The sequence below is a fragment of the Chrysoperla carnea genome (assembly GCF_905475395.1).
Source record: "Chrysoperla carnea chromosome X unlocalized genomic scaffold, inChrCarn1.1 SUPER_X_unloc_1, whole genome shotgun sequence".
Lineage (NCBI taxonomy): Eukaryota > Metazoa > Arthropoda > Insecta > Neuroptera > Chrysopidae > Chrysoperla > Chrysoperla carnea.
In genome coordinates this window covers 21,294-39,979 of record NW_025408044.1, presented here as the reverse complement: position 1 = coordinate 39,979, position 18,686 = coordinate 21,294, and the positions used below count along the sequence as shown (strand labels likewise).

The window sequence follows — 18,686 nt, the reverse complement described above, 5'->3', positions numbered from 1 at the left end:
AAAAAAATATGGCCGAAGAAAATTCTACAGCTGTTGCAGCAACTGCGGTTACTGCTGCTTCTACAACACCAACAAAAAAAGCAACAGCTTCTGGTGCTAAACGTACAAAACAACATTCAAAACCAACACATCCACGTACATCAGAAATGGTTGTTAACGCAATTAAAAATTTAAAAGAACGTGGTGGTTCATCATTACAAGCAATTAAAAAATATTTAGCTGCAAATTATAAAGTGGATTCTGATAAAATTTCACCATTTATTAAAAAATATTTAAAAGCTGCTGTAACTGAGGGAGCCTTGGTACAAACTAAAGGTAAAGGTGCATCTGGTTCATTCAAATTGGCTGCTTCCGCTTCATCTAATTCTTCAGCTAAATCAAAAGTATCCAAAAAAGAAAGTGGAGCAAAAGGTTCAGCAAAGAGTGCTAAAAGTAAACGGGCACCAAAAGAAAAGAAAGCCACAACTACATCATTGGCAGCCAAAAAGCCTAAAGCAAAAAAAGCGACTCCATCATCATCAACTGCTGCTAAAAAAGTTACTGCAAAATCATCAGCGGCATCAAAAAAAGCACCAGTTAAAGCAAAACCAGCAAAAAGTACAAAATCCGCTGCCAAAAGTAGCCCTGCTCGTAAACCGAAAGCACCAAAAGCTAAGAAAGCTTCTGTTGCCAAATCATCTCCTACAAAAATTAAAAAAGCAGCACCAAAAAAGAAATGATCTGTTACTTTAATAATATATTGAAATATTTCATTATTTTTGCTAAAAAATGAAAATAACATAGGCCTTAATACAGGCCACAAATTAATATTTGATAAGAGTAAATTATTTTTTGTATAAATATTTTATAAAATAATAGTTAAGAAACATTTGCCACAGTCAGTACCACGGATGGGTGGCCACTTGAGAATACTGTGTGCGGTTGCATTTTTATTTAAAATATATGGTATAATAAATAAGTATATATTTAAATTGATTACTTCATTGAAAATTTTAATAATATACTTTAATATTAATGATATTTATGAAAAATATATATTTGTAAAAATTTTCATTTATTACTGGCAACAGCCATACCACGTTGAAAACACCGGTTCTCGTCCGATCACCGAAGTTAAGCAACATTGGGCACAGTCAGTACTTGGATGGGTGACCGCTTGGGAACACTGTGTGCGGTTGCCTTTTTATATTAAAAATATAAATTATTTTTCTTCTTTTCTTTTTTTTTACACACCATATATAAATATATGTTATTTAGAAATGTAAACCTTTTATATTATTCGTCAACAAATAAATATTATTTTTTGTATAAAATTTTATTGCATTTATAACTCATATCATGGTTACTTTAAAGCGAGAAGTTTTTTTAATATTTCAAATGAATATAAAATAATATAAATTTTATGAAATTTATTTATTTTTAGAAATAGCAATCGCTTATAATTATAACAAAATTTTAATAATGTTTAATTTTATTTCAATAATTTATATATATATATATATATATATATATTTTTTAATAAAAATAATATACTCTTATTTAATAATATATGTTGGTCCTATATATAGGACCGAAAATATTTCTTATTTGTTTTTTTTTTTTTTAAATTGTCATTTAAAACGCTTATGCACGTTCTCCACGAATACGTCTTGCCAATTGTATATCCTTAGGCATAATTGTAACACGCTTTGCATGAATTGCGCATAAATTGGTATCTTCAAATAAACCTACTAAATAGGCTTCACTAGCTTCTTGTAATGCCATAACAGCTGAACTTTGGAAACGTAAATCGGTTTTAAAATCTTGTGCAATTTCACGTACTAAACGTTGGAATGGTAATTTACGAATTAACAATTCAGTACTTTTTTGATAACGACGAATTTCTCGTAAAGCTACTGTACCAGGACGATATCTGTGTGGTTTTTTTACTCCACCAGTTGCTGGTGCACTTTTACGTGCAGCTTTCGTTGCTAATTGTTTTCTTGGTGCTTTACCACCAGTTGATTTACGTGCAGTTTGCTTGGTTCTAGCCATTTTCAAATAATAATGTTTTTACAAAAAAACACACAATTTTAAAAATTATATTCGACAATTTGATACTACAAAGTCAAATGTTTAAATGCGAAATAAATGTGTTGTATTTATATTTATATGAAATTTCAAAATTTTTGTTGTCATATCCTATTGGATAGCTATCAGAGTATGGACTAATCAAATTGTATAGGCGTGGCTTAAAAAATCTTTAATGCTTTATATAAAAAGGCACAATTGTACCGGCGCTCACATACATTACAATACTTGTGAGGTTAACACACGTGTTATCCGTTCGTTAAAATATTGTAAATAATTTTTTATTAAAATGACTGGCAGAGGAAAAGGTGGAAAGGGTCTTGGAAAAGGGGGTGCAAAACGTCATAGAAAAGTTTTGCGTGATAATATCCAAGGTATTACAAAACCTGCAATTCGTCGTTTAGCACGACGAGGTGGAGTAAAACGTATCTCTGGTTTAATTTATGAAGAAACACGTGGTGTACTTAAAGTATTCCTTGAAAATGTTATTCGGGATGCTGTTACATATACTGAACACGCAAAACGTAAAACAGTTACAGCTATGGATGTTGTATATGCATTAAAACGACAAGGTCGTACTTTGTATGGTTTTGGAGGTTAAGAAAATATAATAATTTACTTAAAATATTTAGTAAATTTATTAAAGAATATTTAATACATCCGATAAATTTAAACAGGCTTTCCTTTTTGGGAAGCCACTAATTTTATTTATATAAGAGTAAATAAATTTGTTAATAAATATAACATATTATATAATTTGTTTACAACAAATTATTTTGTTTATAACATACATTACCAAATATTTTTATTTATTTTTTTTTTTTTTATTGTAATATATCTGCAATAATAAATTATAATTTGTATATTATCTATTTTATTTTACAATAACTTATTGAATTTTTGAAAAAATTTTATTATAAATTAATATACTATTATATTTTTTATATATACAAGTTAAGAGTAACAAGTATCGATAGGAGATTATCGAATTTATAACTAATAAAACATTTCGCCTTAATCAAAGAAAATAAAGATTTTGCTATACCATTTTTTATACTTTCAATAAATAATTTATTATTAAATTTTTATTATTTCATTTATTTTTTAAAATTATTAAAAATATTTTTCTAATAATTATAAGCGTACATAAACAAGTAGTAAATGTAAAATGAAAATAATAAAGGTAATGTAATGCATTTGCATTACACTGATTTACGATATATATTCCGCGATATCCTTTATTATATTTAAAATTAATAATATTGATATACTAATAATAGATATATTCAAGCTATTAATATATAAAATTTTATATTAAATATGATATTAATAATTGTTTATTTTATTTTTTTGTATATATAAAAATAATTTACTCTTATTTAAAAAATTTGATGGCTCTCTTAAAAAGAGAGCCATTTTTATATGTTGATGTATTTTTATGTTATCAATTAAATAATATTTTCGATTTATTTATTTTGAACTTGTATATTTTGTAACAGCTTTAGTACCTTCACTAACAGCGTGCTTTGCCAATTCACCAGGTAATAATAATCGAACTGCGGTTTGAATTTCCCGACTTGTGATTGTTGAACGTTTATTATAATGTGCTAAACGTGATGCTTCAGCAGCAATACGTTCAAAAATATCATTAACAAAACTGTTCATGATACTCATAGCTTTACTAGAGATACCAGTATCAGGATGCACTTGTTTTAATACTTTGTAAATGTAAATTGCATATGATTCCTTGCGCTTCCTCTTCTTTTTCTTATCACTCTTTGATATATTTTTTTGAGCTTTGCCAGCTTTTTTTGCTGCTTTTCCACTTGTTTTTGGTGGCATTGTTACAAACAATTAATATACACAGATAGTTACAGAACACCAGTCAGTATATGTATGAGCGTGTCGTGTATACAACTAGCGTATTATATACGCGAAGATGGATATAACAATAAAAATGAATACTACTCTCTGATTGGCTAAAAATAATACTATAAGGTGATTGGTTTATTTTTAAAGTTTTATATTTTATAAATATTATAAATTAAAATACCCAAATAACATTTTAAACATTTATGTTACAATCCCCGTAACGTACACACCTGTGTGATTATATTTACAAAAAAAAATATTAATTAAATAAATTTATTCGCTATGTCTGGACGAGGTAAAGGTGGTAAAGTAAAGGGAAAGGCAAAGTCAAGATCAAGCCGAGCAGGATTACAATTTCCTGTTGGAAGAATTCACAGATTATTACGAAAAGGAAATTATGCTGAACGAGTAGGTGCTGGTGCCCCAGTATATTTGGCTGCTGTTATGGAATATTTGGCTGCAGAAGTTCTCGAGTTAGCTGGTAATGCTGCCCGTGATAACAAAAAAACACGTATCATTCCACGTCATTTACAATTGGCAATTCGTAATGATGAAGAATTAAATAAATTATTATCTGGTGTAACAATTGCTCAAGGTGGTGTATTACCAAACATTCAAGCAGTGTTATTACCAAAGAAAACTGAAAAGAAAGCATAAATTAAAAACATTGCATTAATTTTTATAATAATAATACATCGATCATAGGCCTTTTAATAAAAGGCCACAAATTTATTTAAAATAAGAGTAAAAATTATTTTTATAAATAATATATTATAATATTTTTTTAAAGAATCAATTTAAATAATTATAAATTAATGATTCTTTTTTTTTTTTTTTTTTTTTATATGTTATTATGGAAATAATTCATCATATTATGATGACATTTAGGTAACATATTATAAGAATATTCATAAAATATTATCAAAATAATATTGTATTATGATGATATTTAGACAAAATATTATAAGAATATACACAAAATATTATCAAAATAATATCATTAGATAACAAAACTGTTCATGATACTCATACCTTTACTAGAGATAAAAGTATCAGGATGCACTTGTATTAATACATATTATCACAACATCACAAAATATTTTTTAAAAGGAAAAATTTTTTTAAAATTATTATAAAATTTGATTGAATTAAATTTCAATTTATTTTTTTAATAATTAAAGAAAAAAAAAAAACAAAGCATATAAACTTTCTATTGAAAATGTTATTTTAAACTAGATGGCCAAGTGAACTTCGTTACACAAACAATATATGACGTATTCGTTATTTAAATAATCAGTATCCTTTGATATTATATCAATACGTTACTCTCTTCTTTTGATACATATTAATAAAATTTCAATTTATAAGATTTTATGTCAATTATATAAATAATATTATAAATTTTCTAAATACATAAGTTAAGTAACAAAAAATTTGAATAACAAGATAAATTTATATATTATGTTTTAATACTCGATACTATAATATATCGCATCCGTTACCAATTATTCGGTATCCTTTGATTTATACACAGAATGAACTAAAAATATATATCAAATTTATTTTATTTATTTATATATTTAATATTATTATTATTATTTTATATTACAAAGTTTCTTAACGAAGCTTACAATGATTTCTCATATCGTACTTAACAAAATTATTTAGATCATATAAAATTTAAATTGTTAAAAAATTTGTATATTTATTATTATTATTATTTATTTTTATTAAAATTACATAACATAAAATTAATAATATTTTAATAATTATATAAATTAATTCTTATTTAAAATAATCTTATATTAATCTCAACAAATACTCTAATAATATATTTTGTCATAAATTTTTTTATATTTAAAATAAATATTATAATATATAAATACTTATATCAGTATAAAATTTCTTTATATAATTATGAAAAAATTAATTTAATAGTTAATTATTGATATTAATGCATAAATAAAAGTATTTTCTAATGAAATATATTTTGTCAATGTTCGATTAACACATTTCATAATAATACGTTTTCATTATTGACAAAAAAAGTTTTTCTAAAAATGAAATCTTATACTATAATATATATATTTATATATTAAATTTTTTAATTATTTATATACTAATAATTTATAATAAATCGATATTAAATAAAAAATAAAAATATATACTTTTTAAGTTTACCTTAAAAATATTATTGTTTTGTATGATTGAAATAATTAATATTAAACTATGTTTATTAATAATTGTTAATAAAAAAATTAAATATATTTTAATTTATAAAATAAATATTATTATTAAATTTATAATTTATTATTTTATATATTATAGAAATTGAAAAAATAAATCATGTTTACTACGACAGTAAATTAGAAATACTATTTAATTTTTATGTGTTTTCTACATGGTACTTTGACTTACATAGGGACTTATATTATTGTGAATAATGATATAATTGAAAACCTTTATTTTTTATTTGATAGAATTATTATATTTTATCATTTAAATATTTATAATAAATACATTATTTTTATAAAGTAAAAAAATATGGCCGAAGAAAATTCTACAGCTGTTGCAGCAACTGCGGTTACTGCTGCTTCTACAACACCAACAAAAAAAGCAACAGCTTCTGGTGCTAAACGTACAAAACAACATTCAAAACCAACACATCCACGTACATCAGAAATGGTTGTTAACGCAATTAAAAATTTAAAAGAACGTGGTGGTTCATCATTACAAGCAATTAAAAAATATTTAGCTGCAAATTATAAAGTGGATTCTGATAAAATTTCACCATTTATTAAAAAATATTTAAAAGCTGCTGTAACTGAGGGAGCCTTGGTACAAACTAAAGGTAAAGGTGCATCTGGTTCATTCAAATTGGCTGCTTCCGCTTCATCTAATTCTTCAGCTAAATCAAAAGTATCCAAAAAAGAAAGTGGAGCAAAAGGTTCAGCAAAGAGTGCTAAAAGTAAACGGGCACCAAAAGAAAAGAAAGCCACAACTACATCATTGGCAGCCAAAAAGCCTAAAGCAAAAAAAGCGACTCCATCATCATCAACTGCTGCTAAAAAAGTTACTGCAAAATCATCAGCGGCATCAAAAAAAGCACCAGTTAAAGCAAAACCAGCAAAAAGTACAAAATCCGCTGCCAAAAGTAGCCCTGCTCGTAAACCGAAAGCACCAAAAGCTAAGAAAGCTTCTGTTGCCAAATCATCTCCTACAAAAATTAAAAAAGCAGCACCAAAAAAGAAATGATCTGTTACTTTAATAATATATTGAAATATTTCATTATTTTTGCTAAAAAATGAAAATAACATAGGCCTTAATACAGGCCACAAATTAATATTTGATAAGAGTAAATTATTTTTTGTATAAATATTTTATAAAATAATAGTTAAGAAACATTTGCCACAGTCAGTACCACGGATGGGTGGCCACTTGAGAATACTGTGTGCGGTTGCATTTTTATTTAAAATATATGGTATAATAAATAAGTATATATTTAAATTGATTACTTCATTGAAAATTTTAATAATATACTTTAATATTAATGATATTTATGAAAAATATATATTTGTAAAAATTTTCATTTATTACTGGCAACAGCCATACCACGTTGAAAACACCGGTTCTCGTCCGATCACCGAAGTTAAGCAACATTGGGCACAGTCAGTACTTGGATGGGTGACCGCTTGGGAACACTGTGTGCGGTTGCCTTTTTATATTAAAAATATAAATTATTTTTCTTCTTTTCTTTTTTTTTACACACCATATATAAATATATGTTATTTAGAAATGTAAACCTTTTATATTATTCGTCAACAAATAAATATTATTTTTTTTATAAAATTTTATTGCATTTATAACTCATATCATGGTTACTTTAAAGCGAGAAGTTTTTTTAATATTTCAAATGAATATAAAATAATATAAATTTTATGAAATTTATTTATTTTTAGAAATAGCAATCGCTTATAATTATAACAAAATTTTAATAATGTTTAATTTTATTTCAATAATTATATATATATATATATATATATATATTTTTTAATAAAAATAATATACTCTTATTTAATAATATATGTTGGTCCTATATATAGGACCGAAAATATTTCTTATTTGTTTTTTTTTTTTTTAAATTGTCATTTAAAACGCTTATGCACGTTCTCCACGAATACGTCTTGCCAATTGTATATCCTTAGGCATAATTGTAACACGCTTTGCATGAATTGCGCATAAATTGGTATCTTCAAATAAACCTACTAAATAGGCTTCACTAGCTTCTTGTAATGCCATAACAGCTGAACTTTGGAAACGTAAATCGGTTTTAAAATCTTGTGCAATTTCACGTACTAAACGTTGGAATGGTAATTTACGAATTAACAATTCAGTACTTTTTTGATAACGACGAATTTCTCGTAAAGCTACTGTACCAGGACGATATCTGTGTGGTTTTTTTACTCCACCAGTTGCTGGTGCACTTTTACGTGCAGCTTTCGTTGCTAATTGTTTTCTTGGTGCTTTACCACCAGTTGATTTACGTGCAGTTTGCTTGGTTCTAGCCATTTTCAAATAATAATGTTTTTACAAAAAAACACACAATTTTAAAAATTATATTCGACAATTTGATACTACAAAGTCAAATGTTTAAATGCGAAATAAATGTGTTGTATTTATATTTATATGAAATTTCAAAATTTTTGTTGTCATATCCTATTGGATAGCTATCAGAGTATGGACTAATCAAATTGTATAGGCGTGGCTTAAAAAATCTTTAATGCTTTATATAAAAAGGCACAATTGTACCGGCGCTCACATACATTACAATACTTGTGAGGTTAACACACGTGTTATCCGTTCGTTAAAATATTGTAAATAATTTTTTATTAAAATGACTGGCAGAGGAAAAGGTGGAAAGGGTCTTGGAAAAGGGGGTGCAAAACGTCATAGAAAAGTTTTGCGTGATAATATCCAAGGTATTACAAAACCTGCAATTCGTCGTTTAGCACGACGAGGTGGAGTAAAACGTATCTCTGGTTTAATTTATGAAGAAACACGTGGTGTACTTAAAGTATTCCTTGAAAATGTTATTCGGGATGCTGTTACATATACTGAACACGCAAAACGTAAAACAGTTACAGCTATGGATGTTGTATATGCATTAAAACGACAAGGTCGTACTTTGTATGGTTTTGGAGGTTAAGAAAATATAATAATTTACTTAAAATATTTAGTAAATTTATTAAAGAATATTTAATACATCCGATAAATTTAAACAGGCTTTCCTTTTTGGGAAGCCACTAATTTTATTTATATAAGAGTAAATAAATTTGTTAATAAATATAACATATTATATAATTTGTTTACAACAAATTATTTTGTTTATAACATACATTACCAAATATTTTTATTTATTTTTTTTTTTTTTATTGTAATATATCTGCAATAATAAATTATAATTTGTATATTATCTATTTTATTTTACAATAACTTATTGAATTTTTGAAAAAATTTTATTATAAATTAATATACTATTATATTTTTTATATATACAAGTTAAGAGTAACAAGTATCGATAGGAGATTATCGAATTTATAACTAATAAAACATTTCGCCTTAATCAAAGAAAATAAAGATTTTGCTATACCATTTTTTATACTTTCAATAAATAATTTATTATTAAATTTTTATTATTTCATTTATTTTTTAAAATTATTAAAAATATTTTTCTAATAATTATAAGCGTACATAAACAAGTAGTAAATGTAAAATGAAAATAATAAAGGTAATGTAATGCATTTGCATTACACTGATTTACGATATATATTCCGCGATATCCTTTATTATATTTAAAATTAATAATATTGATATACTAATAATAGATATATTCAAGCTATTAATATATAAAATTTTATATTAAATATGATATTAATAATTGTTTATTTTATTTTTTTGTATATATATAAAATAATTTACTCTTATTTAAAAAATTTGATGGCTCTCTTAAAAAGAGAGCCGTTTTTATATGTTGATGTATTTTTATGTTATCAATTAAATAATATTTTCGATTTATTTATTTTGAACTTGTATATTTTGTAACAGCTTTAGTACCTTCACTAACAGCGTGCTTTGCCAATTCACCAGGTAATAATAATCGAACTGCGGTTTGAATTTCCCGACTTGTGATTGTTGAACGTTTATTATAATGTGCTAAACGTGATGCTTCAGCAGCAATACGTTCAAAAATATCATTAACAAAACTGTTCATGATACTCATAGCTTTACTAGAGATACCAGTATCAGGATGCACTTGTTTTAATACTTTGTAAATGTAAATTGCATATGATTCCTTGCGCTTCCTCTTCTTTTTCTTATCACTCTTTGATATATTTTTTTGAGCTTTGCCAGCTTTTTTTGCTGCTTTTCCACTTGTTTTTGGTGGCATTGTTACAAACAATTAATATACACAGATAGTTACAGAACACCAGTCAGTATATGTATGAGCGTGTCGTGTATACAACTAGCGTATTATATACGCGAAGATGGATATAACAATAAAAATGAATACTACTCTCTGATTGGCTAAAAATAATACTATAAGGTGATTGGTTTATTTTTAAAGTTTTATATTTTATAAATATTATAAATTAAAATACCCAAATAACATTTTAAACATTTATGTTACAATCCCCGTAACGTACACATCTGTGTGATTATATTTACAAAAAAAAATATTAATTAAATAAATTTATTCGCTATGTCTGGACGAGGTAAAGGTGGTAAAGTAAAGGGAAAGGCAAAGTCAAGATCAAGCCGAGCAGGATTACAATTTCCTGTTGGAAGAATTCACAGATTATTACGAAAAGGAAATTATGCTGAACGAGTAGGTGCTGGTGCCCCAGTATATTTGGCTGCTGTTATGGAATATTTGGCTGCAGAAGTTCTCGAGTTAGCTGGTAATGCTGCCCGTGATAACAAAAAAACACGTATCATTCCACGTCATTTACAATTGGCAATTCGTAATGATGAAGAATTAAATAAATTATTATCTGGTGTAACAATTGCTCAAGGTGGTGTATTACCAAACATTCAAGCAGTGTTATTACCAAAGAAAACTGAAAAGAAAGCATAAATTAAAAACATTGCATTAATTTTTATAATAATAATACATCGATCATAGGCCTTTTAATAAAAGGCCACAAATTTATTTAAAATAAGAGTAAAAATTATTTTTATAAATAATATATTATAATATTTTTTTAAAGAATCAATTTAAATAATTATAAATTAATGATTCTTTTTTTTTTTTTCTTTTTTTATATGTTATTATGGAAATAATTCATCATATTATGATGACATTTAGGTAACATATTATAAGAATATTCATAAAATATTATCAAAATAATATTGTATTATGATGATATTTAGACAAAATATTATAAGAATATACACAAAATATTATCAAAATAATATCATTAGATAACAAAACTGTTCATGATACTCATACCTTTACTAGAGATAAAAGTATCAGGATGCACTTGTATTAATACATATTATCACAACATCACAAAATATTTTTTAAAAGGAAAAATTTTTTTAAAATTATTATAAAATTTGATTGAATTAAATTTCAATTTATTTTTTTAATAATTAAAGAAAAAAAAAAAACAAAGCATATAAACTTTCTATTGAAAATGTTATTTTAAACTAGATGGCCAAGTGAACTTCGTTACACAAACAATATATGACGTATTCGTTATTTAAATAATCAGTATCCTTTGATATTATATCAATACGTTACTCTCTTCTTTTGATACATATTAATAAAATTTCAATTTATAAGATTTTATGTCAATTATATAAATAATATTATAAATTTTCTAAATACATAAGTTAAGTAACAAAAAATTTGAATAACAAGATAAATTTATATATTATGTTTTAATACTCGATACTATAATATATCGCATCCGTTACCAATTATTCGGTATCCTTTGATTTATACACAGAATGAACTAAAAATATATATCAAATTTATTTTATTTATTTATATATTTAATATTATTATTATTATTTTATATTACAAAGTTTCTTAACGAAGCTTACAATGATTTCTCATATCGTACTTAACAAAATTATTTAGATCATATAAAATTTAAATTGTTAAAAAATTTGTATATTTATTATTATTATTATTTATTTTTATTAAAATTACATAACATAAAATTAATAATATTTTAATAATTATATAAATTAATTCTTATTTAAAATAATCTTATATTAATCTCAACAAATACTCTAATAATATATTTTGTCATAAATTTTTTTATATTTAAAATAAATATTATAATATATAAATACTTATATCAGTATAAAATTTCTTTATATAATTATGAAAAAATTAATTTAATAGTTAATTATTGATATTAATGCATAAATAAAAGTATTTTCTAATGAAATATATTTTGTCAATGTTCGATTAACACATTTCATAATAATACGTTTTCATTATTGACAAAAAAAGTTTTTCTAAAAATGAAATCTTATACTATAATATATATATTTATATATTAAATTTTTTAATTATTTATATACTAATAATTTATAATAAATCGATATTAAATAAAAAATAAAAATATATACTTTTTAAGTTTACCTTAAAAATATTATTGTTTTGTATGATTGAAATAATTAATATTAAACTATGTTTATTAATAATTGTTAATAAAAAAATTAAATATATTTTAATTTATAAAATAAATATTATTATTAAATTTATAATTTATTATTTTATATATTATAGAAATTGAAAAAATAAATCATGTTTACTACGACAGTAAATTAGAAATACTATTTAATTTTTATGTGTTTTCTACATGGTACTTTGACTTACATAGGGACTTATATTATTGTGAATAATGATATAATTGAAAACCTTTATTTTTTATTTGATAGAATTATTATATTTTATCATTTAAATATTTATAATAAATACATTATTTTTATAAAGTAAAAAAATATGGCCGAAGAAAATTCTACAGCTGTTGCAGCAACTGCGGTTACTGCTGCTTCTACAACACCAACAAAAAAAGCAACAGCTTCTGGTGCTAAACGTACAAAACAACATTCAAAACCAACACATCCACGTACATCAGAAATGGTTGTTAACGCAATTAAAAATTTAAAAGAACGTGGTGGTTCATCATTACAAGCAATTAAAAAATATTTAGCTGCAAATTATAAAGTGGATTCTGATAAAATTTCACCATTTATTAAAAAATATTTAAAAGCTGCTGTAACTGAGGGAGCCTTGGTACAAACTAAAGGTAAAGGTGCATCTGGTTCATTCAAATTGGCTGCTTCCGCTTCATCTAATTCTTCAGCTAAATCAAAAGTATCCAAAAAAGAAAGTGGAGCAAAAGGTTCAGCAAAGAGTGCTAAAAGTAAACGGGCACCAAAAGAAAAGAAAGCCACAACTACATCATTGGCAGCCAAAAAGCCTAAAGCAAAAAAAGCGACTCCATCATCATCAACTGCTGCTAAAAAAGTTACTGCAAAATCATCAGCGGCATCAAAAAAAGCACCAGTTAAAGCAAAACCAGCAAAAAGTACAAAATCCGCTGCCAAAAGTAGCCCTGCTCGTAAACCGAAAGCACCAAAAGCTAAGAAAGCTTCTGTTGCCAAATCATCTCCTACAAAAATTAAAAAAGCAGCACCAAAAAAGAAATGATCTGTTACTTTAATAATATATTGAAATATTTCATTATTTTTGCTAAAAAATGAAAATAACATAGGCCTTAATACAGGCCACAAATTAATATTTGATAAGAGTAAATTATTTTTTGTATAAATATTTTATAAAATAATAGTTAAGAAACATTTGCCACAGTCAGTACCACGGATGGGTGGCCACTTGAGAATACTGTGTGCGGTTGCATTTTTATTTAAAATATATGGTATAATAAATAAGTATATATTTAAATTGATTACTTCATTGAAAATTTTAATAATATACTTTAATATTAATGATATTTATGAAAAATATATATTTGTAAAAATTTTCATTTATTACTGGCAACAGCCATACCACGTTGAAAACACCGGTTCTCGTCCGATCACCGAAGTTAAGCAACATTGGGCACAGTCAGTACTTGGATGGGTGACCGCTTGGGAACACTGTGTGCGGTTGCCTTTTTATATTAAAAATATAAATTATTTTTCTTCTTTTCTTTTTTTTTACACACCATATATAAATATATGTTATTTAGAAATGTAAACCTTTTATATTATTCGTCAACAAATAAATATTATTTTTTGTATAAAATTTTATTGCATTTATAACTCATATCATGGTTACTTTAAAGCGAGAAGTTTTTTTAATATTTCAAATGAATATAAAATAATATAAATTTTATGAAATTTATTTATTTTTAGAAATAGCAATCGCTTATAATTATAACAAAATTTTAATAATGTTTAATTTTATTTCAATAATTTATATATATATATATATATATATATTTTTTAATAAAAATAATATACTCTTATTTAATAATATATGTTGGTCCTATATATAGGACCGAAAATATTTCTTATTTGTTTTTTTTTTTTTTAAATTGTCATTTAAAACGCTTATGCACGTTCTCCACGAATACGTCTTGCCAATTGTATATCCTTAGGCATAATTGTAACACGCTTTGCATGAATTGCGCATAAATTGGTATCTTCAAATAAACCTACTAAATAGGCTTCACTAGCTTCTTGTAATGCCATAACAGCTGAACTTTGGAAACGTAAATCGGTTTTAAAATCTTGTGCAATTTCACGTACTAAACGTTGGAATGGTAATTTACGAATTAACAATTCAGTACTTTTTTGATAACGACGAATTTCTCGTAAAGCTACTGTACCAGGACGATATCTGTGTGGTTTTTTTACTCCACCAGTTGCTGGTGCACTTTTACGTGCAGCTTTCGTTGCTAATTGTTTTCTTGGTGCTTTACCACCAGTTGATTTACGTGCAGTTTGCTTGGTTCTAGCCATTTTCAAATAATAATGTTTTTACAAAAAAACACACAATTTTAAAAATTATATTCGACAATTTGATACTACAAAGTCAAATGTTTAAATGCGAAATAAATGTGTTGTATTTATATTTATATGAAATTTCAAAATTTTTGTTGTCATATCCTATTGGATAGCTATCAGAGTATGGACTAATCAAATTGTATAGGCGTGGCTTAAAAAATCTTTAATGCTTTATATAAAAAGGCACAATTGTACCGGCGCTCACATACATTACAATACTTGTGAGGTTAACACACGTGTTATCCGTTCGTTAAAATATTGTAAATAATTTTTTATTAAAATGACTGGCAGAGGAAAAGGTGGAAAGGGTCTTGGAAAAGGGGGTGCAAAACGTCATAGAAAAGTTTTGCGTGATAATATCCAAGGTATTACAAAACCTGCAATTCGTCGTTTAGCACGACGAGGTGGAGTAAAACGTATCTCTGGTTTAATTTATGAAGAAACACGTGGTGTACTTAAAGTATTCCTTGAAAATGTTATTCGGGATGCTGTTACATATACTGAACACGCAAAACGTAAAACAGTTACAGCTATGGATGTTGTATATGCATTAAAACGACAAGGTCGTACTTTGTATGGTTTTGGAGGTTAAGAAAATATAATAATTTACTTAAAATATTTAGTAAATTTATTAAAGAATATTTAATACATCCGATAAATTTAAACAGGCTTTCCTTTTTGGGAAGCCACTAATTTTATTTATATAAGAGTAAATAAATTTGTTAATAAATATAACATATTATATAATTTGTTTACAACAAATTATTTTGTTTATAACATACATTACCAAATATTTTTATTTATTTTTTTTTTTTTTATTGTAATATATCTGCAATAATAAATTATAATTTGTATATTATCTATTTTATTTTACAATAACTTATTGAATTTTTGAAAAAATTTTATTATAAATTAATATACTATTATATTTTTTATATATACAAGTTAAGAGTAACAAGTATCGATAGGAGATTATCGAATTTATAACTAATAAAACATTTCGCCTTAATCAAAGAAAATAAAGATTTTGCTATACCATTTTTTATACTTTCAATAAATAATTTATTATTAAATTTTTATTATTTCATTTATTTTTTAAAATTATTAAAAATATTTTTCTAATAATTATAAGCGTACATAAACAAGTAGTAAATGTAAAATGAAAATAATAAAGGTAATGTAATGCAAATGCATTACATTGATTTACGATATATATTCCGCGATATCCTTTATTATATTTAAAATTAATAATATTGATATACTAATAATAGATATATTCAAGCTATTAATATATAAAATTTTATATTAAATATGATATTAATAATTGTTTATTTTATTTTTTTGTATATATAAAAATAATTTACTCTTATTTAAAAAATTTGATGGCTCTCTTAAAAAGAGAGCCATTTTTATATGTTGATGTATTTTTATGTTATCAATTAAATAATATTTTCGATTTATTTATTTTGAACTTGTATATTTTGTAACAGCTTTAGTACCTTCACTAACAGCGTGCTTTGCCAATTCACCAGGTAATAATAATCGAACTGCGGTTTGAATTTCCCGACTTGTGATTGTTTAACGTTTATTATAATGTGCTAAACGTGATGCTTCAGCAGCAATACGTTCAAAAATATCATTAACAAAACTGTTCATGATACTCATAGCTTTACTAGAGATACCAGTATCAGGATGCACTTGTTTTAATACTTTGTAAATGTAAATTGCATATGATTCCTTGCGCTTCCTCTTCTTTTTCTTATCACTCTTTGATATATTTTTTTGAGCTTTGCCAGCTTTTTTTGCTGCTTTTCCACTTGTTTTTGGTGGCATTGTTACAAACAATTAATATACACAGATAGTTACAGAACACCAGTCAGTATATGTATGAGCGTGTCGTGTATACAACTAGCGTATTATATACGCGAAGATGGATATAACAATAAAAATGAATACTACTCTCTGATTGGCTAAAAATAATACTATAAGGTGATTGGTTTATTTTTAAAGTTTTATATTTTATAAATATTATAAATTAAAATACCCAAATAACATTTTAAACATTTATGTTACAATCCCCGTAACGTACACATCTGTGTGATTATATTTACAAAAAAAAATATTAATTAAATAAATTTATTCGCTATGTCTGGACGAGGTAAAGGTGGTAAAGTAAAGGGAAAGGCAAAGTCAAGATCAAGCCGAGCAGGATTACAATTTCCTGTTGGAAGAATTCACAGATTATTACGAAAAGGAAATTATGCTGAACGAGTAGGTGCTGGTGCCCCAGTATATTTGGCTGCTGTTATGGAATATTTGGCTGCAGAAGTTCTCGAGTTAGCTGGTAATGCTGCCCGTGATAACAAAAAAACACGTATCATTCCACGTCATTTACAATTGGCAATTCGTAATGATGAAGAATTAAATAAATTATTATCTGGTGTAACAATTGCTCAAGGTGGTGTATTACCAAACATTCAAGCAGTGTTATTACCAAAGAAAACTGAAAAGAAAGCATAAATTAAAAACATTGCATTAATTTTTATAATAATAATACATCGATCATAGGCCTTTTAATAAAAGGCCACAAATTTATTTAAAATAAGAGTAAAAATTATTTTTATAAATAATATATTATAATATTTTTTTAAAGAATCAATTTAAATAATTATAAATTAATGATTCTTTTTTTTTTTTTCTTTTTTTATATGTTATTATGGAAATAATTCATCATATTATGATGACATTTAGGTAACATATTATAAGAATATTCATAAAATATTATCAAAATAATATTGTATTATGATGATATTTAGACAAAATATTATAAGAATATACACAAAATATTATCAAAATAATATCATTAGATAACAAAACTGTTCATGATACTCATACCTTTACTAGAGATAAAAGTATCAGGATGAACTTGTATTAATACATATTATCACAACATCACAAAATATTTTTTAAAAGGAAAAATTTTTTTAAAATTATTATAAAATTTGATTGAATTAAATTTCAATTTATTTTTTTAATAATTAAAAAAAAAAAAAAAACAAAGCATATAAACTTTCTATTGAAAATGTTATTTTAAACTAGATGGCCAAGTGAACTTCGTTACACAAACAATATATGACGTATTCGTTATTTAAATAATCAGTATCCTTTGATATTATATCAATACGTTACTCTCTTCTTTTGATACATATTAATAAAATTTCAATTTATAAGATTTTATGTCAATTATATAAATAATATTATAAATTTTCTAAATACATAAGTTAAGTAACAAAAAATTTGAATAACAAGATAAATTTATATATTATGTTTTAATACTCGATACTATAATATATCGCATCCGTTACCAATTATTCGGTATCCTTTGATTTATACACAGAATGAACTAAAAATATATATCAAATTTATTTTATTTATTTATATATTTAATATTATTATTATTATTTTATATTACAAAGTTTCTTAACGAAGCTTACAATGATTTCTCATATCGTACTTAACAAAATTATTTAGATCATATAAAATTTAAATTGTTAAAAAATTTGTATATTTATTATTATTATTATTTATTTTTATTAAAATTACATAACATAAAATTAATAATATTTTAATAATTATATAAATTAATTCTTATT

The 18,686-nt window shown here is 24.5% G+C and overlaps 3 non-coding genes across 3 annotated transcripts; all 3 read left to right on the top strand.

Moving 5' to 3' along the window:
* Positions 1–1,062: 1,062 nt before the first annotated feature.
* LOC123303486 lies at positions 1,063–1,181 on the top strand. The gene has a single exon (XR_006535604.1). It is a non-coding gene; the product is annotated as a 5S ribosomal RNA (ribosomal RNA).
* A 6,359-nt stretch (positions 1,182–7,540) lies between these two features.
* On the top strand, positions 7,541–7,659 carry LOC123303531. The gene has a single exon (XR_006535646.1). It is a non-coding gene; the product is annotated as a 5S ribosomal RNA (ribosomal RNA).
* A 6,359-nt stretch (positions 7,660–14,018) lies between these two features.
* On the top strand, positions 14,019–14,137 carry LOC123303520. The gene has a single exon (XR_006535636.1). It is a non-coding gene; the product is annotated as a 5S ribosomal RNA (ribosomal RNA).
* Positions 14,138–18,686: the final 4,549 nt, after the last annotated feature.